A 17,645-nucleotide genomic window follows, 5' to 3' on the forward strand; every position below is an offset into this window, starting at 1 on the left:
ATGCAGTGAAAGTCCCCACCCACCCCTCCTCTGTTGCTGTGTTCCTCCATGGCATCAAATAGGTGTTCTTTAATCGTATTTTGCCGACTAGTTGTGAAACTAAAATAGTCATTACCGCTGCGACTACCCCCTAAAAAAGCCCAACAACTTTGGCTTTGGCCCCCCTAAAAAAGGTCTACAACTTTGGCTTCCCCCTTCCCTAAAAAAAAAAAAAAAGGCCAGCAACTTTGGCTTGCCCCCACCCCCAAAGAAAGGTCAACAACTTTGGCTTCCCATCTCCCTTTCACTTCCAGAATTTTTTTACTGGGAGTAGATTGCAGTCTCTTGTGAGCTGGACGTGCCTGCCCTACCACATCTTTCTATAACTCCTGCTCATTTCAATTAGGTGTAAGAGAATTTCCAGGAGGATTGTGATAATTATTACTTAGCAGAAAGTTGGATGACATTTGGATTTTCCATCTGCAGCATCATGCTGTGTTGGGCTAACCCAGAATGGACATCTCCAATCCATCCTGGATGGCAGTTTATGTACTATTTGAGATCAACTGAATGTGCATGTTTTCTGGGCACAAACCTGAATTTATTCCTTCATTCAGAGTAGTCAGGCCAGCTCTTCGCCATGTTGTAACATGGCAGGGTCATTAGAATCTTGCTCAAAATCAGTGTCTGCAAAAGATTTATAGCTGTAGGCAAGTCACTGCCTTGCTTCATCTTCATGTCAGTTCAAGGCACCAGAAGCCTTAAAAAGAGGCTTGCTAGACAGAGACAGACAGATGGGTAGATATGAAAACTTTAGCATAAATATATGGTAATAGAACCCCAAGGTTCTGTCTCTACCACTACAGAGATCTATTACTATTGTCATGCAAGAAAACATTATTAGTCATCCATAATTGGGTAAATGTATTAAACACCAGAAACACCTAACCATTAGTGGCAGCAGTCTAATTTTTTTAAATCAAAAGAGTTCCCTCTCATATCAAGTACTCTGCTATCATTTCAATTAGAAACAGGAAAGGTGGTGGGGCAAAATTACCTAACCACTTTTTCCTAAATAAAACAAATCCCAGACATCTAAATATAGATGGGGGCATAATGCCTTCTCTAAAGAATCTAACTCATAGAAAATAATGGATGCAGAAACTACCCAGCATGCAGAGTGAAGAGTAATTCGAATGTGTGACTATGATGTGGCACAGAAAAAACTGCAGTGCTTTCTTTTTCCCATAGAAAATGTTGCATTTCATAAGTTCATTAGAAACACTTAATGGATGCCAACTGCAAATTAATATTAGGAATGTTTGGCAGTTTGAAAGTTTTTAGCTTTGTTTACTAAATGCAAATAAAATAAACATGCTAAATTAAACCACTCTCTAAGGCAATAGAAAACTTCCTCAAATAAATTACACTAACTTGCAAATGAAAACTTTCCAGAAAGTTTTTCCAATTCAAAAGTTTCCAAAAGTTACACATTGCTGGTGCATGATGAAAGTTAGTTATAAAGACTACCTAACATTTTAGCAGATGGCTACCTGGAAACACCAGAATTGCTGCAATGCTTTGTAAAATTTACCCCAGCATTTCCTTTGCCGTACCCCGATTCCTTCACTAATATGAACTCAACTGTGAATTTCCAAGAAGTGCACAAATGAAGCTTACTTGGTAACCTGGTTCCCCAAACATTCCAATCAACTATAAAACCACCTTTTCCAACACCCCAGTATTTTCCCTCTTTCCCCCCTCTCAAAGTTCAGCCTGGCTTCTATCATTAACCTGCCTTCCAATGTACCAGTGTCATCTTTGTCAAATAGCACCCATCTCTTCCTCTTCACACACACACACTCTAACAGTAGTCAGCCCCACATACATCCTCATCATTATAATTTAATTCATTTATGAATCACTTCCTATGAAGCATCTCAAAGCAATTTCACAGCACAACACAAACAACTGCATTTATAAAAACAATAAAAAATTAAAAACAATTTTAATCCAAAATATGCTTCTGTATAATAGCATGTATCTATATACATTTCCCCAAATTAAACAAGAATAAAATAAAACTTATCCCTGCTGAAGAAGAGCTCTGTTTACCTTTAAAGTTCAGGGGCTGTCCACGGAAATTGGTTAGTCCCATAAAGGTAGTGTCTTAATGGCCCTATGGATTTTGTATTAATGGACCAAACTATAAATAGAGGAGCCTCAAGCTTGGGCTTGGGCTGTTTGCACATTCACAACAACCCTTACAAGTTAAACCTAGAAATCATTCCCAGTGGCATTGTCCCACATGTCAAGGTATCATGTCTACAGAAGAAATCCAAAAGAAGAGGAAATACCCAGTCAAAACCTCTGTTTTTTTCTTTATCTCCTTTGAGTCAAGCTGCTTTCACAGTGGAGTACGGTAGTAACTGCTGGCCTGCCTTTCAGGGCTGTTGTTATGGACTGGTGCAGGAAATCTGAACCTGAATTTGTATTAGGTCCCTGGTTGCCTGACCCCTTTCCTCCCATTTTACTGAGGTGTGTTTGGTCTTTGAGCACAGAACTTACTTAAGTTTAAATGGCCATAGCTCTGTAGTATAGCCGGTGCTTTGCATGAAGTAGGTCCCAGTTTCAATCCCAGCATCTCCTAAGGCTGAGAAAGATGCCTGCCTGAAGCCCTGGAGAGCTGCTGTCAGTCAGTGTTGACAATTCTAAGTTAGATGAAGCAATGGTCTGACTTGCAGTGAGTCAGTTTACTGTGTTCATTTTGCATTTCTCCATAGGAGTGAAGGTCAGCTACTCGTTTATATGGGGAAAGGCAAAGACATTCTCTTGAGAGACCCCTTTGCGCTAGGAAACTAAACTATCACCTTTGGTCTTGGTGAGCCCAGCCATGGGGTCAAACCAACCCCATCTGTAGCATCCACCAGCTGCTTGGTCACACTAGAGCGTGACCAGACCTCCGGGAGCTGCTCTGACATCTGTTACCGGTACATGCAAGTGAATGTTCAAATTCTGGTGTACTTCGGCATTCCCAAGCAGACACTTCCCAAACTCAAGGGACGGGCTGGTGAACACTGGCGGGGCAGCTCACCATGGGGCAGAGAGCATCAGAATATATCAGGTCCAAAAAAAACCCCAAGACCACAGAAGGAAACATACATTTCATACATTCCTGAGGCACAGTCGACATTCACAGGTAACACCAACATTCACCATATTTTGAACATAAATAAATAAGAATAGCCAGAAATAACTGAATGGATTATCCCTTTCTTTTAAATACTTCATAGATAGACTGGGGGGTTGCACACATGACACCCCCCCTTCTTTTAAAATACTTCCGCTTCATTCCTAAACAGATTAAAACCACCGATGACACCGGGTTGTCCCCAGCCACGTCGTGCTCGGGAAGAGACCCACGGGAACTAATGGGCCTGAGCCTATTCATTCCAAAAGGAAGGTCTACTCCCGAGTAGGGCTGCTAACCCATTTCTTTCCTTTCTTTTGAATATTATATACTCCAGCATCTGGCATCACCCGCCGTCATGTCTCACACGCGCCAGTTGCATCATTTCGTCGTCGTCCCCCATCCTAAAACCACACGCGCACAACACGCCAGAGAGATGCCCCGAAATTGCGTATTAATCTCTCTCTCTCTCTCTCCACCCCCCCCCGCCTCGCCATCGCCAACCCGCTTCCCCAAATATCCCAGTTGAAGAGAAGCAACGGCCGCCTTCTTCCCTCGGCTCCGTTATTTTTTTTGGGGGGGGGGGGGAGAGAAGAGAGAGAGAGAGGCGCGCATCCATAACAGCAGCAGCAGCGCCCCCGAAAGACAGAGGCAGCCCGCCATCTCTCGCCCCGGCGACCTCACCTCAGGCGGGGGCGCTGCTCCCCAGCGGCAGCATGAATGGAGGGGAGACACAGAGAGAGGGGGGTCCCCTCGAGGTCCCGAAGCGCTTTTTCCTCGCCGACGCGCGGCCGATCACGAAGACAGCATCGCCTCTTGTGGCACCCTCCTTCCCCTCGCGCGCGGCAGAGGCAACGGCGCCGCCTCCTCCCTCGCCGTGTGGGCGCCTCAGGCGGGATTCCCTCCCCGCCTCCCCTCAGCTGCCGCCATCTTGGCTCTCTGGCGGGGGACGGACGGAAGAGGAGGAGGAGGAGGGAGGCCGAGGGGCGCGCGCGGGGAAGGGAGCCAAGCGGGGGTCTCTCGACGGCCTGGTGGCCAGCCCCCAGGACTCCTTCGAGGGTTGTTGTTTTTTTAGCGGGATTTCCAGTGTGGGATGAGGGGGTGGGTGTGTTGTTTTAGTTTATTTATGTTCCTTTTATTTCACAAGGTTTATACAGTATACCTCTTGGCTGTGTAAAAAGCCAGCGCTCCCACCCCGTGAGGGGGGTCCCAAGTGGGGTCTCTTGTCCGTCCATCACCCCTGATTTCTGAGGGGCGTCCAAAGTGGGTCGGGGTCTCTTGGCCCAGGGCCCCAAACTCATGAGGGGGCTTTGCTGCTGAGGGAAGGAAGGGCCAACTCTACAGTTCTGTGATTCTTGGGGTTGGGATGGACATACCAAAATTTTATTGTTTTGTAAAATGTTTATGCTGCTTGACTCACCCACATTACTGTCAGCTAGGGATGGGCGAATCTGTCCTCCTAGCTTTTCTTCAGTTCCTCCTTTTTCAAAACTTAAATTGGGTTTCCCACATTTCTGTTTGCGATTTAAGGGGGGGTCATAAAAAGTTGTGAGTTTCGTGTGGATTTTTTGTAATATATGTGTGCAGTTTTGCCTTTTTCTAGAGCAGCTTCCCCTAATGCAATGCATTTTTGTATTTTATTGTTGATAACAAATTCATTTTTATGCACACTTTTGTCACATTTTATGCATTTTGTACATATTACTGAAGAACTGCGTTGCAAATTTCAGAGTAATGCATATTTTGAGATAGCTGTGTTTTCAGTTGGCATATTGCTTTTGAGAGTGCAGATTAAGTAGGTTTGCCTTTAAATGTGAACTGAATTAACTATCTCTCCCATTGCTACCACCAGCTCATAAACATAGTGTAGTGTACAGCGTACCTGACTTGAGGCAAGCTACAGTAATTCTGTTTTAGTAGGAATTCTGTTTTAGTAGGGAGTGGGGAGAGATGCAATTGAATCTTGCCTTAAAACTCTACGTGATTAGGTTTAACATACTACTACTTTCCTCCATCCAAAATTTCATTTTTAACCCTTGCAGTTTTGATTTGTTTCTTTCAAGTATGGCATCTGTTTATCCTGTCTGGGAATAACAGAACCAGGTACTGAAACTGATAGGCAACAAAATAGTTCTCATTCCAAAAGACAAATCACCTCATCATTTCTTCCAGCTTCCTTATGATGCAGTAATGTCTCTACATCTTAAATGTTATACTTAAATGGTGCTTTTGGCATGGTATGTTCTTATTAAAAGTTAGGCAGTGAAGCCAGAAGAAGCTTTTGATTTGTTCATTCGGAAATTTAGCATTGATCCCTTTGTGCTTAGAGGAATGATGTCTCATAGGGATTGATTAAACTTAAGAAGCAGCATATTTAAATGCAACAATGATGGTGAGACAGCGGTAGAATGTTGTGTTTGCCTTTCTTTCCTTTGCGTTCAAAGCAGGTCTTGGAAAGTAATTTCTTACTCCAGGGACCCATACTGTCTGTAAATTATAAAAGAGGAAACTGAATATCATGCATGGCGGTGGTGATGAATTCTCTGTAGAAGGCACTTACTAAAGCGACAAAAATGGCAACAATGGGGGGGAAATCATGGTCTCCCACCAAAATATTTTCATACAACAGACCAAAGAAACCAGTGGGAAAGTTGTTCTGATTTCAGAGGACAATGAATAAAGTTCAGAGCAAATCTGTATATTATATACCACATATTTTGATGCTGCATGATTTTTTTTCAAAATCTCTAAATAGCAGCAGGAGAGCTCAAGATTTATTAAGCTCTGAGCTGTGTGTCACACCTGCCCTCCCAAAACTGCTATTTGCATTATGAGAAGTTGTTGCTCACATGTCTTATCTTAGATCAGGGGTAGGGAACATCCAGCCTGTAGGTCAATCTTGGTCTGCCAGGAGGTCCAATTTGACATTCTAGGCAATTTCCCCCAAACCATGCCCACACAGTCCCAGCTGACCACCTCCTTTAAATAGTTGGACAGACAGGAGGGTAAAGGAACTTGTAAAATGGACAGAGATTCATATAGCAAAAGTGCTCTTAGAAGTAGCCTCCCTACCCCAACATTGCTTGAGCACTGCTTCAAAAAGCACTTCTGCAAAGCACTTAACACAGTCCCTGTTCTCCCATCCGAGACTGTAGGATGTAAGCAGAACTGTCCTCAAGCACTTTGCAAATTTGCTCTTAGAAGCAGCTTCCCGCTCTTCCTTCAAACACCACTTGAAAAATATTTAAAGGGGAGAGACGGCTTAAAATAGATTTTGCAAAGCACTTTAAGCAGTCTCCCTACTGCCTTAACATAGTGATGTTATAAGTAGGAAGGTCTGTTTGAAATAACTTTTGCAAAGGGCTTTCAGATGCCAACACACACACCCCTCCTGGGAGCTCATGTGGGAGTGTGGGGTTTGCCTTTGAAGTTGTTGCAGATTCCCAAGTGCTCAACAGCAGCTGGCTGTTCTTGGAAACCCTATTTTATAAATTAAAAATAAAAAGTGGTTCAGTTCATTAATGAATTAGTTTCCCTATTTCACAGATAAGCATTCATTTAAAAAACCCAGATAGACTGAACCATGCAAACAGCTGTTCTTTTGCTAAGCCATTTGCACAGCAGATGCAGGTGCCACTGGGATTTTGGCATTCCAGGCAGTTGCCTAGTTTGCTTCTATAGTTAGACCAGCTCTGTGCATTGTTAAGTGTGTTCTCACTGTGCTTCTAATCTGCTTTTAGTTGTGGGCTTATGTAAACATGGAAATGTGTTTTCAAATGTGGAATAAGTGCTCAAAGCGTTTTCATTAATATTTGGGGTAGTGAGAAACAGTCTCTCTCACTTTAAAGGGTTGGGAAGTCCAATCTCTGCATAAATGAGCACCTTATTTGAAAATGTCCAAACTCCACAGCAATCCTTACTTTTTGCAAATTATCAAGTGCATTTAAAGATGCAAAAATTGAAAATGCCCAAAATGAATAAATGAAATTGACAGATTCATCCATGCCTACTATCAACCCTGTGGGCTAGCAAGTGAATAGCACAGGCCAGCAAGTCCAGCATATCTTTGCATTTGGGAGTGGAGGTGCAATGCAACCAAGCCCTTAAACTAGAACTCGCAATCACTTTCTCTAAGCAGTTACAACAAATCTTGTGTGCAGACGTAGAACTGTGACCCTCGTTTATGCATGTAGCCATCGGAATTGGAATGAGGTGTTATCAATATACAAAAGATGCCCAGGTGCAGGTGCTGAACTGAGGTCTGGTGGTGATAATAAGTTGCATGTGGGCCAGTAAATTGAAATTGAATCCAAGCAACACTGATATCCTGTGACTTGATGGGTTCTTGGTCCAGGATTTGGAGAGATGTGCTGCTCTAGATGGGGTTGAACTTTCCTTGAAAGATCACCTTTCGGGTGCTCCTGAGGCCACATTTGTCACATTAAGCCCAGGTGGATTCAGTGGCTGGGAATATCTTCCAAGCTGTAGCTGCTTCACCAAATATGGTTTTTCCTGGACAGAGAGAGCTGGCCACAGTATTTAATATATATGTATTTCCTGCTCTGTGACTGTCTAATAAAGGGTTGGCTATAAACACTTGAAATAAATATTCAAATACTCTTGCAATGTGGTTTTTACCATCTCGAAAAGGGCAACAAGTGAATCAGTGTCTGCCTTACTGTTACCATTAACCGGTTTTATGTGATGCTTGTGTTTGGTCTCAATTAATAAAAGCATATTTTCCCTTGAATTATTCTAATATTCTCCAGGAATGGAACATGCATTAAGATAATTCAGAACTTGAAATTCAGCTACAAATGCAGCACCAATGAGGCCACCCACACCACCAGCTGCTCTTGATTAATCCACTTTTCTTTCTCCAAAGCCTCTAATGAATACTCTGTAGGACCAAGGCCCTTATTTATCTGGGGAAACAATCTGATTTCTTTTCACATCCATTAGTTGGGCGGAGGTACGGGGGAGAAACAGAAGAAATTAAAATCTTAGGCTATACACAAAATGAAACACGCAAGACCTATAGACAGAGTTGTCAGGACTCAACTAAGAGTTCTGAAGCAGTAGAAGCTGATGTGGGTTAACTGTTTGCAGCTGTTCCCAGAAGGAGAGAAAGAGGTTTATGTTTGGGTAACCCTCCCCCCAAAAGTTCAATCAGGACACCCCACTGTAAAGACAAACAGTACTCGATCCAAGTGACATCTCAGAACTAGCTTTGTATATTGGAGAAAACACCAGGTCCTCTGACATCATTTGGGAAGGTTTTCAAAGCTGTGTCTCTCGTGGCATGTTCAACCCGAGATCCACAAATTTCACTTGCTCACTATTGGGTAAATGCTTTCCCTATAATTATTCTAATGATCACAAATAAACACTTTGGCATTTTTGACGTATTCTAGAATCAAAGTAATGGGCATCCGATAAAACCACAGATAGCATTCATGATACAGATTTCCCATGACTACAAGTGTAGCAAAAGAGAGACTTTTGGTAGGCTCGGTTTCTCTTTCATTTCTGCATAAAATTAAGGGCTATTGATACGTTATGTAATGGGAAAGGAGTTGTATGGCATTCACTGGCTCCTTCCTTGATTTTGAACTTAAGCCCATCTCAAGCTGAAGACCTAGTATTTGCCAATAAATTGTACCGGTACCTACTTTTCCTAACCTAAGGAAATAATCACCTCTCAGTCCCTGTCTGTTGTGCAGCTGCTAACAAAAGGATAGACCTTTCGTCTGCACAAGTGTGTGCAGGTGTTTAAAGTGTCACTACATCTGGAATAATACCCACTCTTTCCATATAGAAACAGCCCCAGGAATTTATGAGAACTCAACATGGGAAAGACGGTATTTGGTTGATTGCAGAGGAAATTTCTAAATAGCTATAGAGTAGACCATAGCAAGGGTCCAAATTTGCCTGGAGCACTACACTAAAGTGTACCTAGCTAACAGTTAATCCAACCCTGGATAGAGGCAAAGTAGCTCTGCAAGTTGTCAGGCTCTTCAAAATCACAGTTTGCCCTGCATTTTTGACTAAATAATAGTTTAGGAAACACTCCTAGGCACAAGTAATGTGTTCCATGCGGCTGCTGGCCCCAGTCTGAGAAAACAATAGGAAACAGCTGCTAAAACACAAAACCGGGGCCCTGGGGAGTAGCAACTTTTCAGAAATGTGTGGCATACAGAGGAAAGAATGTGAAAAGGGGAATAAATAATCAAGTCTACCTCTTAAGGAAAACCCCATTGAATCTGGGGAGTGGGGGACACTCCACTTGATTCGTTCACTTGCACCCCACCATATGGACACATGTTCCAGGTTGCAATCTGTCCCTCAAACTGTACTCCCCACCCCACCCTATGAGAATCTAGTAAAACCTGTAAAATTAATGTAGACAAGAACAAACTTGCCAACTTCTGTGTTTTACTCAGTTGGCAGGAACTGCCCTGGCTGGACCAGTCGGTCTGATCCATTTAATCCAGCATTCTGGATTATGGTTACCAGACATCCCCGTTTCCCAGGGACAGTCCCCAGATTTACAAATCTGTCCCCAGACAAAATCCGTCCCCGGAAAGTCCCTGGATTTCATTTATTTTTCCCAGATTTATATTTTCAGTGTTGTAGATTTATTATTAGGGAATGTATGTTGCATGATTGGTTCAATTGCACAAGACACATAATATGGGAACTTCCAGTGAGGCAAAATGGAGGGCACCACGGCAGCGAGCAGCTCCTGAAGCCAGCCAGAGCCAACTGCGCTACCAGGCTGGCTCTGGGCTGCAGAGACTACCACTGCCGAGGGGTAACCGGGGATGCCTGGCACATCAACTGGGGGAACCGCTGACACACACCCTACAACCCAAATTGAGCTGGGAGTGAGAGCGCCCAGCCACCCAGCAGACTGCCCAGCGACACTCCAGGGTCAGGAAAATCCCGGAGCCGATGCAGGGAGAAGGAGGAGAGGAGAAGGAGAAGGAAGAGAGAGAGAGAAGAAGGAGAAAAAAGAGGGGAGCCCCGACCTTGCTGTGCTGCCGCCGCAGAGGAAAGGTAGGAGAGCACCGGGAGAGCAAGGACACGTGGCCAAGCCCAGGCCGACCCAAGCCTACTCCACGGCGGCTAGCACTCCAAGAGAGCAAACCAGGGCCCTGAGGAAGCGTGACAAAGGAGACCACAGAAGATATTACTTCTTTTTAAAACAGCAACAACTTTTTAAAAAATAACTCCCCCCCCTCTTTAAAAAAAATGTCCCCGGATTATTTGAAAAAAATCTGGTAACCTTATTTTGGATTAGATCAGGCATCCCCAAACTGCGGCCCTCCAGATGTTTTGGCCTACAACTCCCACGATCCCTAGCTAACAGGACCGGTGGTCAGGGATGATGGGGATTGTAGTCCAAAACATCTGGAGGGCCAAAGTTTGGGGATGCCTGGATTAGACTCTTAGCATGATTCTAATACCTTCAGTGTTGTAGGGTTGCAAGGCCAACCCTAAGTTAAACAGAGTGAGGTAAGTGCCTTGGGTAGCAGCTGTTCAGGGACAGCAGTACCAGCCTCCAGAATTTCCTATTGACTCCCCTGTTATCCGATCAGAAGTATTGAAGTAAGACTCAATTGCCAGTGCAGTCAGCTTCTGAACCTGGAATTGTGAGGGGGCAACATCTTGTCCGGCAGCTCAGGCAGCAAAATGTATGGGGCCAGCTGGGTGGACTCAGCTATATGGTGTAGTAGTGGATAGTGTGTTGGATTAGGAACCGGGAGATCAGGGTTCAGATACTCAGCTGTGAAACTTGTTGAGTGACCTCGTGCCATTGAGCAGTATATAAATTTTGTTAACTAAATAGACAGATAAATAGAATAGACATGCATTTCCTCAAAATGTCCAGAGAAGCAGAGGCAGTAGAACGGAGATGGTTTAGTATAAGTAGCATCTCACAGATGTGTTAAAATTTCACGTTCTCTCTGTGTTGCATAGATTTGTGTTGGGTCTCCATGGTGATGTCCTGTGTTACTGCAACACAGAAAAACATCTTTGCAAGGGGCCAATAAACGTACAGGAAGAAATTAGCAAGCGTGACGTTAGAAAAAGAGGATCTTACTTCATAGTGACTTCTTCATATCTTGCTTTCCAGACCGTTGGGTGTTAACACCTCCTGTACATGCAAATGTACTTATTTTTAAGCTTTAAATGTCAAGCAAGTTTTCAATATTGCAATTCCCCCACCCTTACTGTTCAATGAGAAAGGCTGGAGTAAAGGTTTCCCTGTTTCTGATCACTGGATATTAGAAATGTGTTCTTGCAATTGATTAACAGCACCCTTTCAGAGCGCTAAATGCTTTGCTATTCTTATTTTGATTCACAAGAGCCCTGTGGAATGACTGCAAATTCATAAACTGTTTCTTAAGTGAAAACTAGTCTTGACGAATTGCCAACTCTTTATTTACTGCAATTGAATTACATGTGTGTTTAATTACCCTATTAATGGGATTCCCGTGAGTAAGTGTCCTGCTTCAGACCCAGCAAATGCAGACAGAGGATCTTAAGTAAGAAAGAGATCTTAATTCAGGAAAGTAACAGCACAGGCTTGGCAGCAGACAGAGTTCAGTGGTCATGATTCAGGGATTCAGTAAGCAGATGAGATATTCAGAACTGGACAGAAGCAACCAAGATGTCCCAACAGCTTCCACACATGCCAAGCTTTTAAAGTTAAGGCACAACACACTCACTTGCTTGTTATGTGGAAATGTCGGGACTGCAAATGTGCTCTCTGGGGGGAGTGGTCTGCTCTTATCTGCAGAGATGGCCCCTGGTTCTATGATCACTCTTTGCCATCTCCTGAATTGTTCACCTTCCGCACCCAGCCCTTGATCCCACCTGGTGTGCACACACACACACACACACACCCAACAAAGGATGCAACACCACTGTCCTGAGGGTCAGCAAGTGAGGCCGGGGGGGGGGGCACATTTGAAGAGGAGACCCAGCCTAGAGGTTTCCCACCTGTGTTTTAAATAGCTCCAGATTATAATCACTGAAGAGGCATAAACTTCTCTCTTTTTTTTTTTTTTTAAACATACTTTTTATTAATTTTACAAAATACAAAAAAACAAAAAAACGGTACATACTTAAACCCCTTTTCCACCTCCTTCCTACCCACCCACATGGGTCCTCCCCTGCCACAGAAGTATCCCATGTTTGTGAACAGTCAGAAATGGTCCATTTTATGCTTGGATTTCTGTCCTCCTCCCCCTCCCCTGACCCCAAAGCCCCCCCCTGCCACCAGGGAGCTCCAGCAAACCAGGGCAGTACGCAGGAGGACATCCATCCAACCATCTATTGTTATACCAAAAAAAGAGAAAAATAGAAATAGGAAAAAAAGGGGAAAAAGAAAGGGCGAAGAAAAAAAAGAAAAAGAAAAAAACAATACAAAACAGAAAAATTTTTCTTGCATTCATAGTTGAAAAACCATATTTTATGGGCTTCCCCTCCCCCCCCTTCCCCGGTTTTCATCCCTTTTTTATCATCTGCAACAGTTTCTTACTTTATAAAAATACACCTTTGTATCTTATACAACTTATAAATCAATTGTTAACATTTTCATCTAATATTCAAATCACTGAAAATTCAAACTCCCATTTTCTCTTCCCGTGCCTAATTTTTTTTTTCTCCCTCTATAAGCCTCCATATTTTCTCATTTTCCAAAATCCATTCACTTTTAAAACTATAACTATTCTCAATTTAACCTTACATCCCCGATTACCGGCTCCACCCCCCCCAATCCAGCAAATTCCAAAATCAGCAGACCAGTTATAAACCTGTTAATCCATCCTTATAATCACAACATCACTTTCCCTTCACCCCACCCCCTGTTTACAGTCTCTTGCCATCCAGGTCACCATACAGGACCCCTGAATTTCTTCTCTTCTCTGCATATTTTTTCCTTCTTCCCTGTGGGCGTTCTGGAGTTCCAATAATACCAATCGTGCCCCCCTCAAAGACAGGGCACTCCATCCAACTTTTTGTAGAGTAGAGTCATCATTTTTTTCATGGTGTGTTTCATTTTGTGTTGAATCATCACAGTCCTCATCTTCATCTTTTCCTTCCCCATCATTGTCATTCTCACATTGCTCTTTTTCAGTGTCAAAAGCTTCATCTCCTAGAAAATCATATTCCGCCATCACCTCCTGAAATTTCTGCTGTAACTCCTGTCGTCGTGTCTCCTCTTGACATAACTCTATTCTTGTTTCCCACATTAAGGTCAAAACAGACCGCTGGAACTCAGGGGAACACTTTTTTGTTGACATATTTCAGTCCTGCCAAGGTCAAAACTTATCACGTGGGGTGGAATATGATCACAGTTTATTTTCTCGACTCCATTTTAACAAGCTGGCTGCATTCTTCAAGTCTTGTTAACAATAAAGTTCGAACTCACATTTCACAAGCACTTAAGCCAAAAAAGAAATTCCACAAAGTCCAGAAATACAAAGTGAAGTAAAAATTGACTATAAATCCTGATCAACTCACTGAATTGCCTAGGCTGCCGGCTCCCGAGGGAAAGAAAGGTTTTTCTTAGGCTTTACCTCATTGCTGCAGGGCAGTCATAAACCACAGTCTCTCTCCCCTTTTCACCCTGCATCAAAGGGGATATTCTCTTTGATGCCTTTGAGGGATCCTTTTGAATTACAAATCTTCTGTTTATGGCTTCGGGTTTCTATTTACTGTCTCTTTGTTGCCGTGGGGGGGGGGTGGCTTCCTCTTTTCTCCCCTCTCTCCCAGACCAAATTGTTTTATAATCCAAATCGTGAGGTTACTTACAGTCTTTTCCAATCGTTTTATTTTCGGAAGAATCCAGCGCTCTCCGCCTTCGGCTTGAAGCTTCTCCCTGCTAGAATAACGTTGCCGCTCAAAATGGCCCCCGCGACTTCTACCCTCCTCGCTCCGGAGCTCTTATTAGAGCTAACCGAAGAGTTGGGGAGTCCGGATTGGGTCTGTGCCGAGCAAATTGCCCTCGGGACGCCCTTCCCGAGGTTCTAAGGGGCGCAGCGTTGCTCTCGCTGCCCTCCCCACTCCTAGCAGAGACGGGCCGTCTCGGAGACGAGACGAAACCCCGCCGATCGACGCTGGCGCTGAATCCGGAAGCCGAGGCATAAACTTCTCTCAAAGTGTTCTTCATTCTGTCATCCTACTCGTAATTGTGCCATCTCAGTCAGCTTAGATCTCATGGCAACGTCCCATGTTTTATTAATCCACTTTTGTTCCGTTGGAATTGCTGGCGTATGCTATTTGACTGTTGTTAAAAAAATTTTTTTGCTCTAGTTAACATACCTTTCCCACCAAATTATGGCATTCCAGATGTATATCATTTTTAAGATACTCTAAAAGGATTTGTAATGGCCTTGGTGGCAGTAAATTCTAGCCTAGCATATTTTGCATCGTTAATAATTCCCCACAAACGACTGATTTTTGCACAAATCCATCGTACATGTATAAAGTATAAAGCCTGCTTTCCTTGCACCAGATTTCCAGCATGCGCTACCAGCATGAGGATTCATATTTGCAAGGCAAAGCGGAGGCAAGTACTAGTAGAACATCTAAATTAAAATATCATTATTTATTTATTTAAGTATTCATAACCCACACTTTCATAAAGTTATATCAAGGTGGTATACGACATGCAATGTTATAATAAAATCAGCAAGGGCATCCATAAAACATCGTGAAAAATATCAACAAAGCATGTACCTTCCAAAGGATGTTTAAAAGAAGAGAGTGGAGACTCCTGTCAAATCTCTGCTGAAGGACAACTGAACCTCAAGGGCATGGATGGGGGCCCTCAAGATTCACCCCATCAGAGGATATTTGTGCAAGGTGATAGCACCAAATTTTTGGACAATACATTTCCCTGTGCTTTTGTAATATTAATTGTCACAGATAATTCAGATTGTATGTGTAAATCCAGTTTCGGGCTTCCCACCCCTTCCTGGAGAGGTGAGAAGTTCCTTGCATCTAAGAAATTGTTGGGCAAATCCTCTGCCACTGAGCTTTGGTCCTCCCCTTAAGACACAGGAAAATAGGAACCAGACTTAACACTGAGTCAGACCAAATAACAGCTTCAGAGATGTGTGTGGGAAGGATTATGACAGCGGTAGAAATAATTGAACTTCTACTCCCCAGCAGTTCCTGTGCTGATCAGGCTTCTCTAGGGCCACTATTTAAACAACAACAACATGCTTGGTAAATTTGCATTCACACAATTAATATTACATTTTATGCTTTGTGGCCCTGTTCAATGATACAACCCTTTTGGGCTCTGATTCCGAATGTGATTAATAAAACGGCTGGTTGTTTCATAACCACAAAATCCCTAAATAGTTTCTGAGTTATCTTAAGGATTTGATTAATGATGTTGATCTTGAAGTGGTTGTAAACCTACTTTACGGCTGCCAACATGTTTACAGCAGCAAATTGGAAGAAAACACTTGTTCTGTTGATGTCTGAATGGCATCAGGGAAGATGGAACAGGGCAGTTTTATCCAAATTAAGCTGCTGCGGAAATTAATAGACAAACAAGTTTACTGGAATATGGAATTTGTTTGCGGTGTTTTGGAACAGTGAATTCCAGGATGACTTGGACCATACTTTTTCTTTTTTCTTTGTGTATGACAAGCATCTACGGTACCACCTGTACTTTTCAGAAGCAACCAAAGGCATTGTTGCTCCTGCAGGCTTTCCCAGATGGATAAATGGGTCTTTACCACCAGTGTCGATTTTTTGAGTTTTAGTCTTGTTTTAAATTTACTTTTTTGTGTGTTCTAACTTTTTAAAATTATCTTTCGTGTGAATCACATTGAGACAGTGGTTTACAAGACAATTCATAAAGCAATAGTAGTAGTAGTAATAATGATAATAAGAATCCACAACAGGTTATGTCATTGTCCATGAAAGGTTATGTCATAGTAAATGTCTAGGGCTTTAAGGTAACACAAGACTCTTGGTCAGATACATCAAGTACAGGTTACTGTGTGTAATGTATGTAATTTGATTTCAAGTACAATTTCCCTCAGTGTTGAGGATGTTGTTGACAATAGCAAATAATGCCTTCAGAGAGGTAATCTCCCCTCCCTCCCTTCGCAGGGATAGCAATAATCAAACTCTCTCCATCCCATAATCCTAAATCTAGTCAGGTTTCACAAGAATTGCTATTTACATAACAAAAACATGCATGTTAATTGGCATTCACACAATTATGCCAGCTGAGAACTAACCATATACTCGGTTTAGTCAAGTACAGTATGCAGAAAGCTGTTAAACTGGTTCAGCGCATAAACTATAAAAGCCTAACACCTACTGGTATACAGTATAAGGGAGTATGCTTTGGTCTTCTATCTGTACCTAAAGCTATTGAGCTTTAAACCACTGATGTAGGAGAAATGCAGTTCATTTCAAATGGCTTTCAACCAGCCTTTGCCAACCTGGTCCTAGCACCTTCTAGATGTTGGACTATAACTCCCATCAGTCCCAGCCATTCAGGGCTGGAGTTGATGGAAGTTGAAGTCCAAAACATCTGGAGGGTGCAAGGTTGGTGACAGGTGGTTGAAAGCCATCTGAAATGAACTGCATTTCTCCCATGCAAAGGAATGGCAAACAATAGTTGCTTTGTCAACTGGCCTGGGAAACCAAACTGCAGCAAAGGGAGCCTTTTTATGAAGCTTTGCTGAGACAACAAGAACAGCACGACTTTCCCAAGGAGTTGGATTCCTTAGGACTGAACTTTTTCCCTTTCAATCCAGCCCACAAGGGGGAAGTGGAGGGTAACTTAGCAAAGGTGTCCAGAGAAATGCTCCCCCACCCCCCACAAACTCCACAATGAAACATCTGCTGCTAAGAGTCCGCATCATTCTCAATACTTGACCCATCCTAGCCTGCGTATATCTCATCAACATGCCTAGGAAGAGAGCCAGGCTTCTGAAACAATCTGTCATCAGAATTGTCACCATGGAACAATGAAACTGCCGCTGGTTCCCTGCAACCTCATTAATTTGTTTTCTGGGGGAACAGATGTGTACCTATCTTAGGTGAGACTTCACACCATCCCAAATCCCTCCCAGCCACATGCTGTTACCTTGCTGACAAACCATCACTATCATCAACAAACAGCATGTTGCTTGCTGAGTATTGGTTATGGAGCTTCAAAGCATTCCCCTGGAAGAAAAGGAAAAACAAACACAAAATCTGCAAAATTTATAATGCCGGCATTATGATATTTTATATTTTACGAATGCTGTAGGACTTTGTGAATCCAATAATTGTGCTGTTTAGCTTACTTGTTTTAGTTGTTTTTTTAATAGATTGTAATGGCTTTGTTTATTATTTGTTAATTATTTTATATGATTTATGCTGTATTTGCAATGTTATTTTATGTAATTGTTACTTACTGTTTGTAAGCCGCTTTGTGATTCATTTGAAT

At 42.8% G+C, this 17,645-nt stretch overlaps 1 protein-coding gene across 2 annotated transcripts in view; it reads right to left on the bottom strand.

Annotated features, from left to right (window-relative positions):
• The window catches only part of DENND4A (DENN domain containing 4A), a 63,714-nt gene extending 59,654 nt beyond the window's left edge, over positions 1-4,060 (bottom strand). For both annotated transcript variants that reach the window (XM_035131081.2, XM_035131080.2), the window contains exon 1: positions 3,854-4,060. The gene's annotated coding sequence lies outside the window, so the exon portion shown is untranslated. The remainder of the gene's footprint in view (positions 1-3,853) is intronic.
• Between the last annotated feature and the right edge of the window lie 13,585 nt (positions 4,061-17,645).

Source organism: Zootoca vivipara, chromosome 14 (genome assembly GCF_963506605.1).
Source record: "Zootoca vivipara chromosome 14, rZooViv1.1, whole genome shotgun sequence".
NCBI lineage: Eukaryota > Metazoa > Chordata > Lepidosauria > Squamata > Lacertidae > Zootoca > Zootoca vivipara.